Source organism: Scyliorhinus torazame, chromosome 20, assembly GCF_047496885.1.
Source record: "Scyliorhinus torazame isolate Kashiwa2021f chromosome 20, sScyTor2.1, whole genome shotgun sequence".
Classification (NCBI taxonomy): domain Eukaryota; kingdom Metazoa; phylum Chordata; class Chondrichthyes; order Carcharhiniformes; family Scyliorhinidae; genus Scyliorhinus; species Scyliorhinus torazame.
Window position 1 is genome coordinate 107,084,255 of NC_092726.1, and position 22,571 is coordinate 107,106,825.

Sequence of the window (22,571 nt, forward strand, 5' to 3'; positions counted from 1 at the left end):
GTTGTGTTGTTGGAAGGTGAGTGGAGATGCTGAGGATGGGTTTCTGCAGGTTGTGTTGTTGGAAGGAGAGTGGAGATGATGAGGATGGGTTTCTGCAGGTTGTTTTATTGGGAGGTGAGTGAAGATGCTGAGGATGCGTTTCTGCAGGTTGTGTTGTTGGAAGGTGAGTGAACAGGCTGAGGATGGGGTTAAGCAGGTTGTGTTATTGGGAGGTGAGTGAAGATGCCGAGGATGGGTTTCTGCAGGTTGTGTTATTGCGAGGTGAGTGGAGATGCTGAGGATGGGTTTCTGCAGGTTGTGTTATTGGAAGGTGAGTGGAGATGCTGAGGATGGGTTTCTGCAGGTTGTGTTATTGGGAGGTGAGTGGAGATGTTGAGGATTGGTTTCTGCAGGTTGTGTTATTGGGAGGCGACTGAAGATGCTGAGGATGAGTTTCTACAAATTGGGTTTATGGGGGGGGGTGGGTGAGGGAGATGCTGAGGATGGGTTTCTGTAGGTTGTGTTATTGGGAGGTTACTGAATATGCTGAGAATGGGTTTCTGCAGGTTCTGTTATTGGGAGGTGAGTGGAGATGCTGAGGATGGGTTTCTGCAGGTTGCGTTATTGGGAGGTGAGTGGAGATGCTGAGGATGGGTTTCTGCAGGTTGTATTATTGGGAGGTGAGTGGAGATGGTGAGGATGGGTTTCTGCAGGTTGTGTTATTGGGAGGTGAGTTGAGATGCTGAGGATGAGTTTCTGCAGGTTGTGTTATTGGGGGGGGGTGAGGGAGATGCTGAGGATGGGTTTCTGCACGTTGTGTTATTGGGAGGTTACTGAGAATGCTGAGAATGGATTTCTGCAGGTTCTGTTATTGGGAGGTGAGTGGAGATGCTGAGGATGGGTTGCTGCAGGTTGTGTTATTGGGGGGTGAGTGGAGATGCTGAGGATGGGTTTCTGCAGGTTGTGTTATTGGGAGGTGACTGGAGATGCTGAGGATGGGTTTCTGCAGGTTGTGTTGTTGGAAGGAGAGTGGAGATGCTGAGCATGAGTGTCAGCAGGTTGTGTTGTTGGAAGGTGAGTGGAGATGCTGAGGATGGGTTTCTGCAGGTTGTGTTGTTGGAAGGAGAGTGGAGATGCTGAGGATGGGTTTCTGCAGGTTGTTTTATTGGGAGGTGAGTGAAGATGCTGAGGATGCGTTTCTGCAGGTGGTGTTGTTGGAAGGTGAGTGAGGAGGCTGAGGATGGGTTTCAGCAGGTTGTGTTATTGGGAGGTGAGTGAAGATGCCGAGGATGGGTTTCTGCAGGTTGTGTTATTGGGAGGTGAGTGAAGATGCTGAGGATGGGTTTCTGCAGGTTGTGTTATTGGGGGGTGAGTGGAGATGCTGAGGATGGGTTTCTGCATGTTGTGTTATTGGGAGGTGAGTGGAGACGCTGAGGATGGGTTTCTGCAGCTTGTGTTATTGGGAGGTGAGTGAAGATGCTGAGGACGGGTTTCTGCAGGTTGTGTTATTGGAAGGTGAGTGGAGATGCTGAGGATGGGTTTCTGCAGGTTGTGTTATTGCGAGGTGAGTGGAGATGTTGAGGATGGGTTTCTGCAGGTTGTGTTATTGGGAGGTGAGTGGAGATGTTGAGGATAGGTTTCTGCAGGTTGTGTTATTGGGAGGTGAGTGGAGATGCTGAGGATGAGTTTCTGCAGGTTGTGTTATTGGGGGAGGGGTGGTGAGGGAGATGCTGAGGATGGGTTTCTGCAGGTTGTGTTATTGGGAAGTTACTGAATATGCTGAGAATGGGTTTCTGCAGGTTCTGTTATTGGGAGGTGAGTGGAGATGCTGAGCATGGGTTTCTGCAGGTTGCGTTATTGGGAGGTGAGTGGAGATGCTGAGGATGGGTTTCTGCAGGTTGTGTTATTGGGTAGTGAGTGGAGATGTTGATGATGGGTTTCTGCAGGTTGTGTTATTGGGAGTTGAGTTGAGATGCTGAGGATGAGTTTCTGCAGGTTGTGTTATTGGGGGGGGGGTGAGGGAGATGCTGAGGATGGGTTTCTGCAGGTTGTGTTATTGGGAGGTTACTGAAGATGATGAGAATGGGTTTCTGCAGGTTCTGTTATTGGGAGGTGAGTGGAGATGCTGAGGATGGGTTTCTGCAGGTTGTGTTATTGGGAGGTGAGTGGAGATGCTGAGGATGGGTTCCAGCAGGTTGTGTTATTGGAAGATTAGTGAAGATGCTGAGGATGCGTTTCTGCAGGTTGTGTTTTTGGAAGGTGAGTGAAGAGGCTGAGGATGGGTTTCAGCAGGTTGTGTTATTGGGAGGTGAGTGGAGAGTTTGAGGATGGGTTTTTGCAGGTTGTGTTATTGGGAGGTTAGTGAAGGTGCTGAGGATGCGTTTCTGCAGGTTGTGTTGTTGGAAGGTTAGTGAAGATGCTGACGATGGGTTTCTGCAGGTTGTTTTATTCGGAGGTGAGTGAAGACGCTGAGGATGCGTTTCTGCAGGTTGTGTCGTTGGAAGATGAGTGAAGAGGCTGAGGATGGGTTTCAGCAGGTTGTGTTATTGGGAGGTGTGTGGAGATGCTGAGGATGGGTTTCTGCAGGGTGTGTTATTGGGAGGTGAGTGGAGATGCTAAGGATGAGATTCTGCAGGTTGTGTTATTGGGGGGTGAGTGGAGATGCTGAGGATGGGTTCCAGCAGGTTGTGTTATTGGAAGGTGAGTGAAGATGCTGAGGATGCGTTTCTACAGGTTGTGTTTTTGGAAGGTGAGTGAAAAGGCTGAGGATGGGTTGCTGCAGGTTGTGTTATTGGGAGGTGACTGGAGATGCTGAGGATGGGTTTCTGCAGGTTGTGTTATTGGGAGGAGAGTGAAGATGCTGAGGATGGGTTTCTGCAGGTTGTGCTATTGGAAGGTGAGTGGAGATGCTGAGGATGGGTTTCTGCAGGTTGTGTTGTTGGAAGGTGAGTGAAGGGGCTGAAGATGGGTGTCAGCAGGTTGTGTTGTTGGAAGTTGAGTGGAGATGCTGAGGATGGGTTTCTGCAGGTTGTGTTATTGGGAGGTGTGTGGAGATGCTGAGGATGGGTTTCTGCAGGGTGCGTTATTGGGAGGTGAGTGGAGATGCTAAGGATGAGATTCTGCAGGTTGTGTGATTGGGGGGTGAGTGGAGATGCTGAGGATGGGTTTCTGCAGGTTGTGTTATTGGCAGGTGAGTGGAGATGCTGAGGATGGGTTCCAGCAGGTTGTGTTATTGGAATGTGAGTGAAGATGCTGAGGATGCGTTTCTGCAGGTTGTGTTTTTGGAAGGTGAGTGAAGAGTCTGAGGATGGGTTGCTGCAGGTTGTGTTATTGGGAGGTGACTGGAGATGCTGGGGATGGGTTTCTGCAGGTTGTGTTATTGGGAGGAGAGTGAAGATGCTGAGGATGGGTTTCTGCAGGTTGTGTTATTGGAAGGTGAGTGGAGATGCTGAGGATGGTTTTCTGCAGGTTGTGTTGTTGGAAGGTGAGTGAAGGGGCTGAAGGTGGGTGTCAGCAGGTTGTGTTGTTGGAAGGTGAGTGGAGATGCTGAGGATGGGTTTATGCAGGTTGTGTTGTTGGAAGGAGAGTGGAGATGATGAGGATGGGTTTCTGCAGGTTGTGTTATTGGGAGGTGAGTGAAGATGCTGAGGATGCGTTTCTGCAGGTTGTGTTGTTGGAAGGTGAGTGAGGAGGCTGAGGATGGGGTTAAGCAGGTTGTGTTATTGGGAGGTGAGTGAAGATGCCGAGGATGGGTGTCTGCAGGTTGTGTTATTGGGATGTGAGTGGAGATGCTGAGGATGGGTTTCTGCAGGTTGTGTTATTGGAAGGTGAGTGGAGATGCTGAGGATGGCTTTCTGCAGGTTGTGTTATTGGGAGGTGAGTGGAGATGTTGAGGATTGGTTTCTGCAGGTTGTGTTATTGGGAGGTGAGTGAAGATGCTGAGGATGAGTTTCTGCAAATTGTGTTATTGGGGGGGGGGGTGAGGGAGATGCTGAGGATGGGTTTCTGCAGGTTGTGTTATTGGGAGGTTACTGAAGATGCTGAGAATGGGTTTCTGCAGGTTCTGTTATTGGGAGGTGAGTGGAGATGCTGAGGATGGGTTTCTGCAGGTTGCGTTATTGGGAGGTGAGTGGAGATGCTGAGGATGGGTTTCTGCAGGTTGTATTATTGGGAGGTGAGTGGAGATGTTGAGGATGGGTTTCTGCAGGTTGTGTTATTGGGAGGTGAGTTGAGATGCTGAGGATGAGTTTCTGCAGGTTGTGTTATTGGGGGGGGAGGGGGAGGGAGATGCTGAGGATGGGTTTCTGCACGTTGTGTTATTGGGAGGTTACTGAGAATGCTGAGAATGGATTTCTGCAGGTAATGTTATTGGGAGGTGAGTGGAGATGCTGAGGATGGGTTGCTGCAGGTTGTGTTATTGGGGTGTGAGTGGAGATGCTGAGGATGGGTTTTCTGCAGGTTGTGCTATTGGGAGGTGACTGGAGATGCTGAGGGTGGGTTTCTGCAGGTTGTGTTGTTGGAAGGAGAGTGGAGATGCTGAGGATGAGTGTCAGCAGGTTGTGTTGTTGGAAGGTGAGTGGAGATGCTGAGGATGGGTTTCTGCAGGTTGTGTTGTTGGAAGGAGAGTGGAGATGCTGAGGATGGGTTTCTGCAGGTTGTTTTATTGGGAGGTGAGTGAAGATGCAGAGGATACGTTTCTGCAGCTTGTGTTGTTGGAAGGTGAGTGAGGAGGCTGAGGATGGGTTTCAGCAGGTTGTGTTATTGGGAGGTGAGTGAAGATGCCGAGGATGGGTTGCTGCAGGTTGTGTTATTGGGGTGTGAGTGGAGATGCTGAGGATGGGTTTCTGCAGGTTGTGTTATTGGGAGGTGACTGGAGATGCTGAGGATGGGTTTCTGCAGGTTGTGTTGTTGGAAGGAGAGTGGAGATGCTGAGGATGAGTGTCAGCAGGTTGTGTTGTTGGAAGGTGAGTGGAGATGCTGAGGATGGGTTTCTGCAGGTTGTGTTGTTGGAAGGAGAGTGAAGATGCTGAGGATGCGTTTCTGCAGGTTGTGTTGTTGGAAGGTGAGTGAGGAGGCTGAGGATGGGTTTCAGCAGGTTGTGTTATTGGCAGGTGAGTGAAGATGCCGAGGATGGGTTTCTGCAGGTTGTGTTATTGGGAGGTGAGTGGAGATGCTGAGGATGGGTTTCTGCAGGTTGTGTTATTGGGAGGTGAGTGAAGATGCTGAGGATGGGTTTCTGCAGGTTGTGTTATTGGGGGGTGAGTGGAGATGCTGAGGATGGGTTTCTGCAGGTTGTGTTATTGGGAGGTGAGTGGAGATGCTGAGGATGGGTTTCTGCAGCTTGTGTTATTGGGAGGTGAGTGAAGATGCTGAGGACGGGTTTCTGCAGGTTGTGTTATTGGAAGGTGAGTGGAGATGCTGAGGATGGGTTTCTGCAGGTTGTCTTATTGCGAGGTGAGTGGAGATGTTGAGGATGGGTTTATGCAGGTTGTGTTATTGGGAGGTGAGTGGAGATGTTGAGGATAGGTTTCTGCAGGTTGTGTTATTGGGAGGTGAGTGGAGATGCTGAGGATGAGTTTCTGCAGGCTGTGTTATTGGGGGGGGGTGGTGAGGGAGATGCTGAGGATGGGTTTCTGCAGGTTGTGTTATTGGGAAGTTACTGAATATGCTGAGAATGGGTTTCTGCAGGTTCTGTTATTGGGAGGTGTGTGGAGATGCTGAGGATGGGTTTCTGCAGGTTGCGTTATTGGGAGGTGAGTGGAGATGCTGAGGATGGGTTTCTGCAGGGTGTGTTATTGGGAGGTGAGTGGAGATGTTGATGATGGGTTTCTGCAGGTTGTGTTATTGGGAGGTGAGTTGAGATGCTGAGGATGAGTTTCTGCAGGTTGTGTTATTGGGGGGGGGGGTGGGGTGAGGGAGATGCTGAGGATGGGTTTATGCAGGTTGTGTTATTGGGAGGTTACTGAAGATGCTGAGAATGGGTTTCTGCAGGTTCTGTTATTGGGAGGTGAGTGGAGGTGCTGAGGATGGGTTTCTGCAGGTTGTGTTATTGGGAGGTGAGTGGAGATGCTGAGGATGGGTTCCAGCAGGTTGTGTTATTGGAAGGTTAGTGAAGATGCTGAGGATGCGTTTCTGCAGGTTGTGTTTTTGGAAGGTGAGTGAAGAGGCTGAGGATGGGTTCCAGCAGGTTGTGTTATTGGAAGGTTAGTGAAGATGCTGAGGATGCGTTTCTGCAGGTTGTGTTTTTGGAAGGTGAGTGAAGAGGCTGAGGATGGGTTTCAGCAGGTTGTGTTCTTGGGAGGTGTGCGGAGATGCTGAGGATGGGTTTCTGCAGGTTGTGTTATTGGGAGTTGAGTGAAGATGCTGAGGATGGGTTTCTGCAGGTTGTATTATTGGGAGGTGAGTGGAGATGTTGAGGATGGGTTTCTGCAGGTTGTGTTATTGGGAGGTGAGTTGAGATGCTGTGGATGAGTTTCTGCAGGTTGTGTTATTGGGGGGGGGTGAGGGAGATGCTGAGGATGGGTTTCTGCACGTTGTGTTATTGGGAGGTTACTGAGAATGCTGAGAATGGATTTCTGCAGGTTCTGTTATTGGGAGGTGAGTGGAGATGCTGAGGATGGGTTGCTGCAGGTTGTGTTATTGGGGGGTGAGTGGAGATGCTGAGGATGGGTTTCTGCAGGTTGTGTTATTGGGAGGTGACTGGAGATGCTGAGGATGGGTTTCTGCAGGTTGTGTTGTTGGAAGGAGAGTGGAGATGCTGAGGATGAGTGTCAGCAGGTTGTGTTGTTGGAAGGTGAGTGGAGATGCTGAGGATGGGTTTCTGCAGGTTGTGTTGTTGGAAGGAGAGGGGAGATGCTGAGGATGGGTTTCTGCAGGTTGTTTTATTGGGAGGTGAGTGAAGATGCTGAGGATGCGTTTCTGCAGGTTGTGTTGTTGGAAGGTGAGTGAGGAGGCTGAGGATGGGTTTCAGCAGGTTGTGTTATTGGGAGGTGAGTGAAGATGCCGAGGATGGGTTTCTGCAGGTTGTGTTATTGGGAGGTGAGTGGAGATGCTGAGGATGGGTTTCTGCAGGTTGTGTTATTGGGAGGTGAGTGAAGATGCTGAGGATGGGTTTGTGCAGGTTGTGTTATTGGGGGGTGAGTGGAGATGCTGAGGATGGGTTTCTGCAGGTTGTGTTATTGGGAGGTGAGTGGAGATGCTGAGGATGGGTTTCTGCAGCTTGTGTTATTGGGAGGTGAGTGAACATGCTGAGGACGTGTTTCTGCAGGTTGTGTTATTGGAAGGTGAGTGGAGATGCTGAGGATGGGTTTCTGTAGGTTGTGTTATTGCGAGATGAGTGGAGATGTTGAGGATGGGTTTCTGCAGGTTGTGTTATTGGGAGGTGAGTGGAGATGTTGAGGATAGGTTTCTGCAGGTTGTGTTATTGGGAGGTGAGTGGAGATGCTGAGGATGAGTTTCTGCAGGTTGTGTTATTGGGGGGGGTGGTGAGTGAGATGCTGAGGATTGGTTTCTGCAGGTTGTGTTATTGGGAAGCTACTGAAGATTCTGAGAATGGGTTTCTGCAGGTTCTGTTATTGGGAGGTGAGTGGAGATGCTGAGGATGGGTTTCTGCAGGTTGCGTTATTGGGAGGTGAGAGGAGATGCTGAGGATGGGTTTCTGCAGGTTGTGTTATTGGGAGGTGAGTGGAGATGTTGAGGATGGGTTTCTGCAGGTTGTGTTATTGGGAGGTGAGTTGAGATGCTGAGGATGAGTTTCTGCAGGTTGTGTTATTGGGGTGGGGGGTGGGGTGAGGGAGATGCTGAGGATGGGTTTCTGCAGGTTGTGTTATTGGGAGGTTACTGAAGATGCTGAGAATGGGTTTCTGCAGGTTCTGTTATTGGGAGGTGAGTGGAGATGCTGAGGATGGGTTTCTGCAGGTTGTGTTATTGGGAGGTGAGTGGAGATGCTGAGGATGGGTTCCAGCAGGTTGTGTTATTGGAAGGTTAGTGAAGATGCTGAGGATGCGTTTCTGCAGGTTGTGTTTTTGGAAGGTGAGTGAAGAGGCGGAGGATGGGTTTCAGCAGGTTGTGTTCTTGGGAGGTGTGCGGAGATGCTGAGGATGGGTTTCTGCAGGTTGTGTTGTTGGAAGGTGAGTGGAGATGCTGAGGATTGGTTTCTGCAGGTTATGTTATTGGAAGGTTAGTGAAGATGCTGAGGATGGGTTTCTGCAGGTTGTCTTATTGGGAGGCGTGTGGAGATGCTGAGGATGGGTTTCTGCAGGGTGTGTTATTGGGAGGTGAGTGGAGATGCTAAGGATGAGATTCTGCAGGTTGTGTTATTGGGGGGTGAGTGGAGATGCTGAGGATGGGTTTCTGCAGGTTGTGTTATTGGGAGGTGAGTGGAGATGCTGAGGATGGGTTCCAGCAGGTTGTGTTATTGGAAGGTGAGTGAAGATGCTGAGGATGCGTTTCTGCAGGTTGTGTTTTTGGAAGGTGAGTGAAGAGGCTGAGGATGGGTTGCTGCAGGTTGTGTTATTGGGAGGTGACTGGAGATGCTGAGGATGGGTTTCTGCAGGTTGTGTTATTGGGAGGAGAGTGAAGATGCTGAGGATGGGTTTCTGCAGGTTGTGTTATTGGAAGGTGAGTGGAGATGCTGAGGATGGGTTTCTGCAGGTTGTGTTGTTGGAAGGTGAGTGAAGGGGCTGAAGATGGGTGTCAGCAGCTTGTGTTGTTGGAAGGTGAGTGGAGATGCTGAGGATGGGTTTCTGCAGGTTGTGTTATTGGGAGGTGTGTGGAGATGCTGAGGATGGGTTTCTGCAGGGTGTGTTATTGGGAGGTGAGTGGAGATGCTAAGGATGAGATTCTGCAGGTTGTGTGATTGGGGGGTGAGTGGAGATGCTGAGGATGGGTTTCTGCAGGTTGTGTTATTGGGAGGTGAGTGGAGATGCTGAGGATGGGTTCCAGCAGGTTGTGTTATTGGAAGGTGAGTGAAGATGCTGAGGATGCGTTTCTGCAGGTTGTGTTTTTGGAAGGTGAGTGAAGAGGCTGAGGATGGGTTGCTGCAGGTTGTGTTATTGGGAGGTGACTGGAGATGCTGAGGATGGGTTTCTGCAGGTTGTGTTATTGGGAGGAGAGTGAAGATGCTGAGGATGGGTTTCTGCAGGTTGTGTTATTGGAAGGTGAGTGGAGATGCTGAGGATGGGTTTCTGCAGGTTGTGTTGTTGGAAGGTGAGTGGAGATGCTGAGGATGGGTTTCTGCAGGTTGTGTTGTTGGAAGGAGAGTGGAGATGCTGAGGATGGGTTTCTGCAGGTTGTTTTATTGGGAGGTGAGTGAAGATGCTGAGGATGCGTTTCTGCAGGTTGTGTTGTTGGAAGGTGAGTGAGGAGGCTGAGAATGGGGTTCAGCAGGTTGTATTATTGGGAGGTGAGTGAAGATGCCGAGGATGGGTTTCTGCAGGTTGTGTTATTGGGAGGTGAGTGGAGATGCTGAGGATGGGTTTCTGCAGGTTGTGTTATTGGAAGGTGAGTGGAGATGCTGAGGATGGGTTTCTGCAGGTTGTGTTATTGGGAGGTGAGTGGAGATGTTGAGGATTGGTTTCTGCAGGTTGTGTTATTGGGAGGTGAGTGAAGATGCTGAGAATGAGTTTCTGCAGGTTGTGTTATTGGGGGGGGGGGGGGGTGAGGGAGATGCTGAGGATGGGTTTTTGCAGGTTGTGTTATTGGGAGGTTACTGAAGATGCTGAGAATGGGTTTCTGCAGGTTCTGTTATTGGGAGGTGAGTGGAGATGCTGAGGATGGGTTTCTGCAGGTTGTGTTATTGGGAGGTGAGTGGAGATGCTGAGGATGGGTTCCAGCAGGTTGTGTTATTGGAAGGTTAGTGAAGATGCTGAGGATGCGTTTCTGCAGGTTGTGTTTTTGGAAGGTGAGTGAAGAGGCTGAGGATGGATTTCAGCAGGTTGTGTTCTTGGGAGGTGTGCGGAGATGCTGAGGATGGGTTTCTGCAGGTTGTGTTATTGGGAGTTGAGTGAAGGTGCTGAGGATGCGTTTCTGCAGGTTGTGTTGTTGGAAGGTGAGTGGAGATGCTGAGGATTGATTTCTGCAGGTTATGTTATTGGAAGGTTAGTGAAGATGCTGAGGATGGGTTTCTGCAGGTTGTCTTATTGGGAGGTGTGTGGAGATGCTGAGGATGGGTTTCTGCAGGGTGTGTTATTGGGAGGTGAGTGGAGATGCTAAGGATGAGATTCTGCAGGTTGTGTTATTGGGGGGTGAGTGGAGATGCTGAGGATGGGTTTCTGCAGGTTGTGTTATTGGGAGGTGACTGGAGATGCTGAGGATGGGTTCCAGCAGGTTGTGTTATTGGAAGGTGAGTGAAGATGCTGAGGATGCGTTTCTGCAGGTTGTGTTTTTGGAAGGTGAGTGAAGAGGCTGAGGATGGGTTGCTGCAGGTTGTGTTACTGGGAGGTGACTGGAGATGCTGAGGATGGGTTTCTGCAGGCTGTGTTATTGGGAGGAGAGTGAAGATGCTGAGGATGGGTTTCTGCAGGTTGTGTTATTGGAAGGTGAGTGGAGATGCTGAGGATGGGTTTCTGCAGGTTGTGTTGTTGGAAGGTGAGTGAAGGGGCTGAAGATGGGTGTCAGCAGGTTGTGTTGTTGGAAGGTGAGTGGAGATGCTGAGGATGGGTTTCTGCAGGTTGTGTTATTGGGAGGTGTGTGGAGATGCTGAGGATGGGTTTCTGCAGGGTGTGTTATTGGGAGGTGAGTGGAGATGCTAAGCATGAGATTCTGCAGGTTGTGTGATTGGGGGGTGAGTGGAGATGCTGAGGATGGGTTTCTGCAGGTTGTGTTATTGGGAGGTGAGTGGAGATGCTGAGGATGGGTTCCAGCAGGTTGTGTTATTGGAAGGTGAGTGAAGATGCTGAGTATGCGTTTCTGCAGGTTGTGTTTTTGGAAGGTGAGTGAAGAGGCTGAGGATGGGTTGCTGCAGGTTGTGTTATTGGGAGGTGACTGGAGATGCTGAGGATGGGTTTCTGCAGGTTGTGTTATTGGGAGGAGAGTGAAGATGCTGAGGATGGGTTTCTGCAGGTTGTGTTATTGGAAGGTGAGTGGAGATGCTGAGGATGGGTTTCTGCAGGTTGTGTTGTTGGAAGGTGAGTGGAGATGCTGAGGATGGGTTTCTGCAGGTTGTGTTGTTGGAAGGAGAGTGGAGATGCTGAGGATGGGTTTCTGCAGGTTGTTTTATTGGGAGGTGAGTGAAGATGCTGAGGATGCGTTTCTGCAGGTTGTGTTGTTGGAAGGTGAGTGAGGAGGCCAAGAATGGGGTTCAGCAGGTTGTGTTATTGGGAGGTGAGTGAAGATGCCGAGGATGGGTTTCTGCAGGTTGTGTTATTGGGAGGTGAGTGGAGATGCTGAGGATGGGTTTCTGCAGGTTGTGTTATTGGAAGGTGAGTGGAGATGCTTAGGATGGGTTTCTGCAGGTTGTTATTGGGAGGTGAGTGGAGATGTTGAGGATTGGATTCTGCAGGTTGTGTTATTGAGAGGTGAGTGAAGATGCTGAGGATGAGTTTCTGCAGGTTGTGTTATTGGGGGGGGGGGGGGTTAGGGAGATGCTGAGGATGGGTTTCTGCAGGTTGTGTTATTGGGAGGTTACTGAAGATGCTGAGAATGGGTTTCTGCAGGTTCTGTTATTGGGAGGTGAGTGGAGATGCTGAGGATGGGTTTCTGCAGGTTGCGTTATTGGGAGGTGAGTGGAGATGCTGAGGATGGGTTTCTGCAGGTTGTATTATTGGGAGGTGAGTGGAGATGTTGAGGATGGGTTTCTGCAGGTTGTGTTATTGGGAGGTGAGTTGAGATGCTGAGGATGAGTTTCTGCAGGTTGTGTTATTGGGGGGGGGGAGGTGAGGGAGATGCTGAGGATGGGTTTCTGCACGTTGTGTTATTGGGAGTTTACTGAGAATGCTGAGAATGGATTTCTGCAGGTTCTGTTATTGGGAGGTGAGTGGAGATGCTGAGGATGGGTTGCTGCAGGTTGTGTTATTGAGGGGTGAGTGGAGATGCTGAGGATGGGATTCTGCAGGTTGTGTTATTGGGAGGTGACTGGAGATGCTGAGGATGGGTTTCTGCAGGTTGTGTTGTTGGAAGGAGAGTGGAGATGCTGAGGATGTGTCAGCAGGTTGTGTTGTTGGAAGGTGAGTGGAGATGCTGAGGATGGGTTTCTGCAGGTTGTGTTGTTGGAAGGAGAGTGGAGATGCTGAGGATGGGTTTCTGCAGGTTGTTTTATTGGGAGGTGAGTGAAGATGCTGAGGATGCGTTTCTGCAGGTTGTGTTGTTGGAAGGTGAGTGAGGAGGCTGAGGATGGGTTTCAGCAGGTTGTGTTATTGGGAGGTGAGTGAAGATGCCGAGGATGGGTTTCTGCAGGTTGTGTTATTGGGAGGTGAGTGGAGATGCTGAGGATGGGTTTCTGCAGGTTGTGTTATTGGGAGGTGAGTGAAGATGCTGAGGATGGGTTTCTGCAGGTTGTGTTATTGGGGGGTGAGTGGAGATGCTGAGGATGGGTTTCTGCAGGTTGTGTTATTGGGAGGTGAGTGGAGATGCTGAGGATGGGTTTCTGCAGCTTGTGTTATTGGGAGGTGAGTGAAGATGCTGAGGACGGGTTTCTGCAGGTTGTGTTATTGGAAAGTGAGTGGAGATGCTGAGGATGGGTTTATGCAGGTTGTGTTATTGCGAGGTGAGTGGAGATGTTGAGGATGGGTTTCTGCAGGTTGTGTTATTGGAAGGTGAGTGGAGATGCTGAGGATGGGTTTCTGCAGGTTGTGTTGTTGGAAGGTGAGTGGAGATGCTGAGGATGGGTTTCTGCAGGTTGTGTTGTTGGAAGGAGAGTGGAGATGCTGAGGATGGGTTTCTGCAGGTTGTTTTATTGGGAGGTGAGTGAAGATGCTGAGGATGCGTTTCTGCAGGTTGTGTTGTTGGAAGGTGAGTGAGGAGGCTGAGAATGGGGTTCAGCAGGTTGTGTTATTGGGAGGTGAGTGAAGATGCCGAGGATGGGTTTCTGCAGGTTGTGTTATTGGGAGGTGAGTGGAGATGCTGAGGATGGGTTTCTGCAGGTTGTGTTATTGGAAGGTGAGTGGAGATGCTGAGGATGGGTTTCTGCAGGTTGTTATTGGGAGGTGAGTGGAGATGTTGAGGATTGGTTTCTGCAGGTTGTGTTATTGGGAGGTGAGTGAAGATGCTGAGGATGAGTTTCTGCAGGTTGTGTTATTGGGGGGGGGGGTGAGGGAGATGCTGAGGATGGGTTTCTGCAGGTTGTGTTATTGGGAGGTTACTGAAGATGCTGAGAATGGGTTTCTGCAGGTTCTGTTATTGGGAGGTGAGTGGAGATGCTGAGGATGGGTTTCTGCAGATTGCGTTATTGGGAGGTGAGTGGAGATGCTGAGGATGGGTTTCTGCAGGTTGTATTATTGGGAGGTGAGTGGAGATGTTGAGGATGGGTTTCTGCAGGTTGTGTTATTGGGAGGTGAGTTGAGATGCTGAGGATGAGTTTCTGCAGGTTGTGTTATTGGGGGGGGGGGGTGAGGGAGATGCTGAGGATGGGTTTCTGCACGTTGTGTTATTGGGAGTTTACTGAGAATGCTGAGAATGGATTTCTGCAGGTTCTGTTGTTGGGAGGTGAGTGGAGATGCTGAGGATGGGTTGCTGCAGGTTGTGTTATTGAGGGGTGAGTGGAGATCCTGAGGATGGGATTCTGCAGGTTGTGTTATTGGGAGGTGACTGGAGATGCTGAGGATGGGTTTCTGCAGGTTGTGTTGTTGGAAGGAGAGTGGAGATGCTGAGGATGAGTGTCAGCAGGTTGTGTTGTTGGAAGGTGAGTGGAGATGCTGAGGATGGGTTTCTGCAGGTTGTGTTGTTGGAAGGAGAGTGGAGATGCTGAGGATGGGTTTCTGCAGGTTGTTTTATTGGGAGGTGAGAGAAGATGCTGAGGATGCGTTTCTGCAGGTTGTGTTGTTGGAAGGTGAGTGAGGAGGCTGAGGATGGGTTTCAGCAGGTTGTGTTATTGGGAGGTGAGTGAAGATGCCGAGGATGGGTTTCTGCAGGTTGTGTTATTGGGAGGTGAGTGGAGATGCTGAGGATGGGTTTCTGCAGGTTGTGTTATTGGGAGGTGAGTGAAGATGCTGAGGATGGGTTTCTGCAGGTTGTGTTATTGGGGGGTGAGTGGAGATGCTGAGGATGGGTTTCTGCAGGTTGTGTTATTGGGAGGTGAGTGGAGATGCTGAGGATGGGTTTCTGCAGCTTGTGTTATTGGGAGGTGAGTGAAGATGCTGAGGACGGGTTTCTGCAGGTTGTGTTATTGGAAAGTGAGTGGAGATGCTGAGGATGGGTTTCTGCAGGGTGTGTTATTGGGAGGTGAGTGGAGATGCTAAGCATGAGATTCTGCAGGTTGTGTGATTGGGGGGTGAGTGGAGATGCTGAGGATGGGTTTCTGCAGGTTGTGTTATTGGGAGGTGAGTGGAGATGCTAAGCATGAGATTCTGCAGGTTGTGTGATTGGGGGGTGAGTGGAGATGCTGAGGATGGGTTTCTGCAGGTTGTGTTATTGGGAGGTGAGTGGAGATGCTGAGGATGGGTTCCAGCAGGTTGTGTTATTGGAAGGTGAGTGAAGATGCTGAGTATGCGTTTCTGCAGGTTGTGTTTTTGGAAGGTGAGTGAAGAGGCTGAGGATGGGTTGCTGCAGGTTGTGTTATTGGGAGGTGACTGGAGATGCTGAGGATGGGTTTCTGCAGGTTGTGTTATTGGGAGGAGAGTGAAGATGCTGAGGATGGGTTTCTGCAGGTTGTGTTATTGGAAGGTGAGTGGAGATGCTGAGGATGGGTTTCTGCAGGTTGTGTTGTTGGAAGGTGAGTGGAGATGCTGAGGATGGGTTTCTGCAGGTTGTGTTGTTGGAAGGAGAGTGGAGATGCTGAGGATGGGTTTCTGCAGGTTGTTTTATTGGGAGGTGAGTGAAGATGCTGAGGATGCGTTTCTGCAGGTTGTGTTGTTGGAAGGTGAGTGAGGAGGCCAAGAATGGGGTTCAGCAGGTTGTGTTATTGGGAGGTGAGTGAAGATGCCGAGGATGGGTTTCTGCAGGTTGTGTTATTGGGAGGTGAGTGGAGATGCTGAGGATGGGTTTCTGCAGGTTGTGTTATTGGAAGGTGAGTGGAGATGCTTAGGATGGGTTTCTGCAGGTTGTTATTGGGAGGTGAGTGGAGATGTTGAGGATTGGATTCTGCAGGTTGTGTTATTGAGAGGTGAGTGAAGATGCTGAGGATGAGTTTCTGCAGGTTGTGTTATTGGGGGGGGGGGGGGTTAGGGAGATGCTGAGGATGGGTTTCTGCAGGTTGTGTTATTGGGAGGTTACTGAAGATGCTGAGAATGGGTTTCTGCAGGTTCTGTTATTGGGAGGTGAGTGGAGATGCTGAGGATGGGTTTCTGCAGGTTGCGTTATTGGGAGGTGAGTGGAGATGCTGAGGATGGGTTTCTGCAGGTTGTATTATTGGGAGGTGAGTGGAGATGTTGAGGATGGGTTTCTGCAGGTTGTGTTATTGGGAGGTGAGTTGAGATGCTGAGGATGAGTTTCTGCAGGTTGTGTTATTGGGGGGGGGGAGGTGAGGGAGATGCTGAGGATGGGTTTCTGCACGTTGTGTTATTGGGAGTTTACTGAGAATGCTGAGAATGGATTTCTGCAGGTTCTGTTATTGGGAGGTGAGTGGAGATGCTGAGGATGGGTTGCTGCAGGTTGTGTTATTGAGGGGTGAGTGGAGATGCTGAGGATGGGATTCTGCAGGTTGTGTTATTGGGAGGTGACTGGAGATGCTGAGGATGGGTTTCTGCAGGTTGTGTTGTTGGAAGGAGAGTGGAGATGCTGAGGATGTGTCAGCAGGTTGTGTTGTTGGAAGGTGAGTGGAGATGCTGAGGATGGGTTTCTGCAGGTTGTGTTGTTGGAAGGAGAGTGGAGATGCTGAGGATGGGTTTCTGCAGGTTGTTTTATTGGGAGGTGAGTGAAGATGCTGAGGATGCGTTTCTGCAGGTTGTGTTGTTGGAAGGTGAGTGAGGAGGCTGAGGATGGGTTTCAGCAGGTTGTGTTATTGGGAGGTGAGTGAAGATGCCGAGGATGGGTTTCTGCAGGTTGTGTTATTGGGAGGTGAGTGGAGATGCTGAGGATGGGTTTCTGCAGGTTGTGTTATTGGGAGGTGAGTGAAGATGCTGAGGATGGGTTTCTGCAGGTTGTGTTATTGGGGGGTGAGTGGAGATGCTGAGGATGGGTTTCTGCAGGTTGTGTTATTGGGAGGTGAGTGGAGATGCTGAGGATGGGTTTCTGCAGCTTGTGTTATTGGGAGGTGAGTGAAGATGCTGAGGACGGGTTTCTGCAGGTTGTGTTATTGGAAAGTGAGTGGAGATGCTGAGGATGGGTTTATGCAGGTTGTGTTATTGCGAGGTGAGTGGAGATGTTGAGGATGGGTTTCTGCAGGTTGTGTTATTGGAAGGTGAGTGGAGATGCTGAGGATGGGTTTCTGCAGGTTGTGTTGTTGGAAGGTGAGTGGAGATGCTGAGGATGGGTTTCTGCAGGTTGTGTTGTTGGAAGGAGAGTGGAGATGCTGAGGATGGGTTTCTGCAGGTTGTTTTATTGGGAGGTGAGTGAAGATGCTGAGGATGCGTTTCTGCAGGTTGTGTTGTTGGAAGGTGAGTGAGGAGGCTGAGAATGGGGTTCAGCAGGTTGTGTTATTGGGAGGTGAGTGAAGATGCCGAGGATGGGTTTCTGCAGGTTGTGTTATTGGGAGGTGAGTGGAGATGCTGAGGATGGGTTTCTGCAGGTTGTGTTATTGGAAGGTGAGTGGAGATGCTGAGGATGGGTTTCTGCAGGTTGTTATTGGGAGGTGAGTGGAGATGTTGAGGATTGGTTTCTGCAGGTTGTGTTATTGGGAGGTGAGTGAAGATGCTGAGGATGAGTTTCTGCAGGTTGTGTTATTGGGGGGGGGGGGTGAGGGAGATGCTGAGGATGGGTTTCTGCAGGTTGTGTTATTGGGAGGTTACTGAAGATGCTGAGAATGGGTTTCTGCAGGTTCTGTTATTGGGAGGTGAGTGGAGATGCTGAGGATGGGTTTCTGCAGATTGCGTTATTGGGAGGTGAGTGGAGATGCTGAGGATGGGTTTCTGCAGGTTGTATTATTGGGAGGTGAGTGGAGATGTTGAGGATGGGTTTCTGCAGGTTGTGTTATTGGGAGGTGAGTTGAGATGCTGAGGATGAGTTTCTGCAGGTTGTGTTATTGGGGGGGGGGTGAGGGAGATGCTGAGGATGGGTTTCTGCACGTTGTGTTATTGGGAGTTTACTGAGAATGCTGAGAATGGATTTCTGCAGGTTCTGTTGTTGGGAGGTGAGTGGAGATGCTGAGGATGGGTTGCTGCAGGTTGTGTTATTGAGGGGTGAGTGGAGATCCTGAGGATGGGATTCTGCAGGTTGTGTTATTGGGAGGTGACTGGAGATGCTGAGGATGGGTTTCTGCAGGTTGTGTTGTTGGAAGGAGAGTGGAGATGCTGAGGATGAGTGTCAGCAGGTTGTGTTGTTGGAAGGTGAGTGGAGATGCTGAGGATGGGTTTCTGCAGGTTGTGTTGTTGGAAGGAGAGTGGAGATGCTGAGGATGGGTTTCTGCAGGTTGTTTTATTGGGAGGTGAGAGAAGATGCTGAGGATGCGTTTCTGCAGGTTGTGTTGTTGGAAGGTGAGTGAGGAGGCTGAGGATGGGTTTCAGCAGGTTGTGTTATTGGGAGGTGAGTGAAGATGCCGAGGATGGGTTTCTGCAGGTTGTGTTATTGGGAGGTGAGTGGAGATGCTGAGGATGGGTTTCTGCAGGTTGTGTTATTGGGAGGTGAGTGAAGATGCTGAGGATGGGTTTCTGCAGGTTGTGTTATTGGGGGGTGAGTGGAGATGCTGAGGATGGGTTTCTGCAGGTTGTGTTATTGGGAGGTGAGTGGAGATGCTGAGGATGGGTTTCTGCAGCTTGTGTTATTGGGAGGTGAGTGAAGATGCTGAGGACGGGTTTCTGCAGGTTGTGTTATTGGAAAGTGAGTGGAGATGCTGAGGATGGGTTTATGCAGGTTGTGTTATTGCGAGGTGAGTGGAGATGTTGAGGATGGATTTCTGCAGGTTGTGTTATTGGGAGGTGAGTGGAGATGTTGAGGATGGGTTTCTGCAGGTTGTGTTATTAGGAGGTGAGTGGAGATGCTGAGGATGAGTTTCTGCAGGTTGTGTTATTGGGGGGGGGGGTGAGGGAGATGCTGAGGATGGGTTTCTGCAGGTTGTGTTATTGGGAGGTTACTGAAGATGCTGAGAATGGGTTTCTGCAGGTTCTGTTATTGGGAGGTGAGTGGAGATGCTGAGGATGGGTTTCTGCAGGTTGCGTTATTGGGGGGTGAGTGGAGATGCTGAGGATGGGTTTCTGTAGGTTGTGTTATTGGGAGGTGAGTGGAGATGTTGAGGATGGGTTTCTGCAGGTTGTGTTATTGGGAGGAGAGTTGAGATGCTGAGGATGAATTTCTGCAGGTTGTGTTATTGGGGGGGGGGTGAGGGAGATGCTGAGGATGGGTTTCTGCAGGTTGTGTTATTGGGAGGTTACTGAAGATGCTGAGAATGGGTTTCTGCAGGTTCTGTTATTGGGAGGTGAGTGGAGATGCTGAGGATGGGTTTCTGCAGGTTGTGTTATTGGGAGGTGAGTGGAGATGCTGAGGATGGGTTCCAGCAGGTTGTGTTATTGGAAGGTTAGTGAAGATGCTGAGGATGCGTTTCTGCAGGTTGTGTTTTTGGAAGGTGAGTGAAGAGGCTGAGGATGGGTTTCAGCAGGTTGTGTTCTTGGGAGGTGTGCGGAGATGCTGAGGATGGGTTTCTGCAGGTTGTGTTATTGGGAGTTGAGTGAAGGTGCTGAGGATGCGTTTCTGCCGGTTGTGTTGTTGGAAGGTGAGTGGAGGTGCTGAGGATTGGTTTCTGCAGGTTATGTTATTGGAAGGTTAGTGAAGATGCTGAGGATGGGTTTCTGCAGGTTGTCTTATTAGGAGGTGTGTGGAGATGCTGAGGATGGGTTTCTGCAGGTTGTGTTATTGGGAGTTGAGTGGAGATGCTGAGGATGAGTTTCTGCAGGTTGTGCTATTGGGGGGTGAGTGGAGATGCTGAGGATGGGTTTCTGCAGGTTGTATTATTGGGCGGTTACTGAAGATGCTGAGATTGGGTTTCTGCAGGTTGTGTTATTGGGAGGTGAGTGGAGATGCTGAGGATGGGTTTCTGCAGGTTGTGTTATTGGGAGGTGTGTGTAGATGCTGAGGATGGGTTCCAGCAGGTTGTGTTATTGGAAGGTGAGTGAAGATGCTGAGGATGCGTTTCTGCAGGTTGTGTTTTTGGAAGGTGAGTGAAGAGGCTGAGGATGGGTTTCTGCAGGTTATGTTATTGGGAGGTGACTGGAGATGCGGAGGATGGATTTCTGCAGGTTGTGTTATTGGAAGGTGAGTGGAGATGCTGAGGATGGGTGTCAGCAGGTTGTGTTGTTGGAAGGAGAGTGGAGATGCTGAGGATGGGTGTCAGCAGGTTGTGTTGTTGGAAGGAGAGTGGAGATGCTGAGGATAGGTTTCTGCAGGTTGTTTTATTGAGAGGTGAGTGAAGATGCTGAGGATGCGTTTCTGCCGGTTGTGTTGTTGTAAGGTGAGTGAAGATGCTGAGGATGGGTTTCAGCAGGTTGTGTTATTGGGAGGTGAGTGCAGATGCCGAGGATGGGTTTCTGCAGGTTGTGTTATTGGGAGGTGAGTGGAGATGCTGAGGATGGGTTGCTGCAGGTTGTGTTATTGGGGGGTGAGTGGAGATGCTGAGGATGGGTTTCTGCAGGTTGTGTAATTGGGAGGTGACTGGAGATGCTGAGGATGGGTTTCTGCAGGTTGTGTTGTTGGAAGGAGAGTGGAGATGCTGAGGATGAGTGTCAGCAGGTTGTGTTGTTGGAAGGTGAGTGGAGATGCTGAGGATGGGTTTCTGCAGGTTGTGTTGTTGGAAGGAGAGTGGAGATGCTGAGGATGGGTTTCTGCAGGTTGTTTTATTGGGAGGTGAGTGAAGATGCTGAGGATGCGTTTCTGCAGGTTGTGTTGTTGGAAGGTGAGTGAGGAGGCTGAGGATGGGTTTCAGCAGGTTGTGTTATTGGGAGGTGAGTGAAGATGCCGAGGATGGGTTTCTGCAGGTTGTGTTATTGGGAGGTGAATGGAGATGCTGAGGATGGGTTTCTGCAGGTTGTGTTATTGGGAGGTGAGTGAAGATGCTGAGGATGGGTTTCTGCAGGTTGTGTTATTGGGGCGTGAGTGGAGATGCTGAGGATGGGTTTCTGCAGGTTGTGTTATTGGGAGGTGAGTGGAGATGCTGAGAATGGGTTTCTGCAGCTTGTGTTATTGGGAGGTGAGTGAAGATGCTGAGGACGGGTTTCTGCAGGTTGTGTTATTGGAAGGTGAGTGGAGATGCTGAGGATGGGTTTCTGCAGGTTGTCTTATTGCGAAGTGAGTGGAGATGTTGAGGATGGGTTTCTGCAGGTTGTGTTATTGGAAGGTGAGTGGAGATGCTGAGGATGGGTTTCTGCAGGTTGTGTTATTGGGAGGTGAGTGGAGATGTTGAGGATTGGTTTCTGCAGGTTGTGTTATTGGGAGGTGAGTGAAGATGCTGAGGATGAGTTTCTGCAGGTTGTGTTATTGGGGGGGGGGTGAGGGAGATGCTGAGGATGGGTTTCTGCAGGTTGTGTTATTGGGAGGTCACTGAAGATGCTGAGAATGGGTTTCTGCAGGTTCTGTTATTGGGAGGTGAGTGGAGATGCTGAGGATGTGTTTCTGCAGGTTGCGTTATTGGGAGGTGAGTGGAGATGCTGAGGATGGGTTTCTGCAGGTTGTATTATTGGGAGGTGAGTGGAGATGTTGAGGATGGGTTTCTGCAGGTTGTGTTATTGGGAGGTGAGTTGAGATGCTGAGGATGAGTTTCTGCAGGTTGTGTTATTGGGGGGGGGGGTGAGGGAGATGCTGAGGATGGGTTTCTGCACGTTGTGTTATTGGGAGGTTACTGAGAATGCTGAGAATGGATTTCTGCAGGTTCTGTTACTGGGAGGTGAGTGGAGATGCTGAGGATGGGTTGCTGCAGGTTGTGTTATTGGGGGGTGAGTGGAGATGCTGAGGATGGGTTTCTGCTGGTTGTGTTATTGGGAGGTGACTGGAGATGCTGAGGATGGGTTTCTGCAGGTTGTGTTATTGCGAGGTGAGTGGAGATGTTGAGGATGGGTTTCTGCAGGTTGTGTTATTGGGAGGTGAGTGGAGATGTTGAGGATGGGTTTCTGCAGGTTGTGTTATTGGGAGGTGAGTGGAAATGCTGAGGATGAGTTTCTGCAGGTTGTGTTATTGGGAGGGGGGTGAGGGAGATGCTGAGGATGGGTTTCTGCAGGTTGTGTTATTGGGAGGTTACTGAAGATGCTGAGAATGGGTTTCTGCAGGTTCTGTTATTGGGAGGTGAGTGGTGATGCTGAGGATGGGTTTCTGCTGGTTGCGTTATTGGGAGGTGAGTGGAGATGCTGAGGATGGGTTTCTGCAGGTTGTGTTATTGGGAGGTGAGTGGAGATGTTGAGGATGGGTTTCTGCAGGTTGTGTTATTGGGAGGTGAGTTGAGATGCTGAGGATGAGTTTCTGCAGGTTGTGTTATTGGGGGGGTTGAGGGAGATGCTGAGGATGGGTTTCTGCAGGTTGTGTTATTGGGAGGTTACTGAAGATGCTGAGAATGGGTTTCTGCAGGTTCTGTTCTTGGGAGGTGAGTGGAGATGCTGAGGATGGGTTTCTGCAGGTTGTGTTATTGGGAGGTGAGTGGAGATGCTGAGGATGGGTTCCAGCAGGTTGTGTTATTGGAAGGTTAGTGAAGATGCTGAGGATGCGTTTCTGCAGGTTGTGTTTTTGGAAGGTGAGTGAAGAGGCTGAGGATGGGTTTCTGCAGGTTCTGTTCTTGGGAGGTGAGTGGAGATGCTGAGGATGGGTTTCTGCAGGTTGTGTTATTGGGAGGTGAGTGGAGATGCTGAGGATGGGTTTCTGCAGGTTGTGTTATTGGGAGTTGAGTGGAGATGCTGAGGATGAGTTTCTGCAGGTTGTGTTATTGGGGGGTGAGTGGAGATGCTGAGGATGGGTTTCTGCAGGTTGTATTATTGGGCGGTTACTGAAGATGCTGAGATTGGGTTTCTGCAGTTTGTGTTATTGGGAGGTGATTGGAGATACTGAGGATGGGTTTCTGCAGGTTGTGTTATTGGGAGGTCAGTGTAGATGCTGAGGATGGGTTCCAGCAGGTTGTGTTATTGGAAGGTGAGTGAAGAGGCTGAGGATGCGTTTCTGCAGGTTGTGTTTTTGGAAGGTGAGTGAAGAGGCTGAGGATGGGTTTCTGCAGGTTATGTTATTGGGAGGTGACTGGAGATGCGGAGGATGGATTTCTGCAGGTTGTGTTATTGGAAGGTGAGTGGAGATGCTGAGGATGGGTGTCAGCAGGTTGTGTTGTTGGAAGGAGAGTGGAGATGCTGAGGATGGGTTTCTGCAGGTTGTGTTGTTGGAAG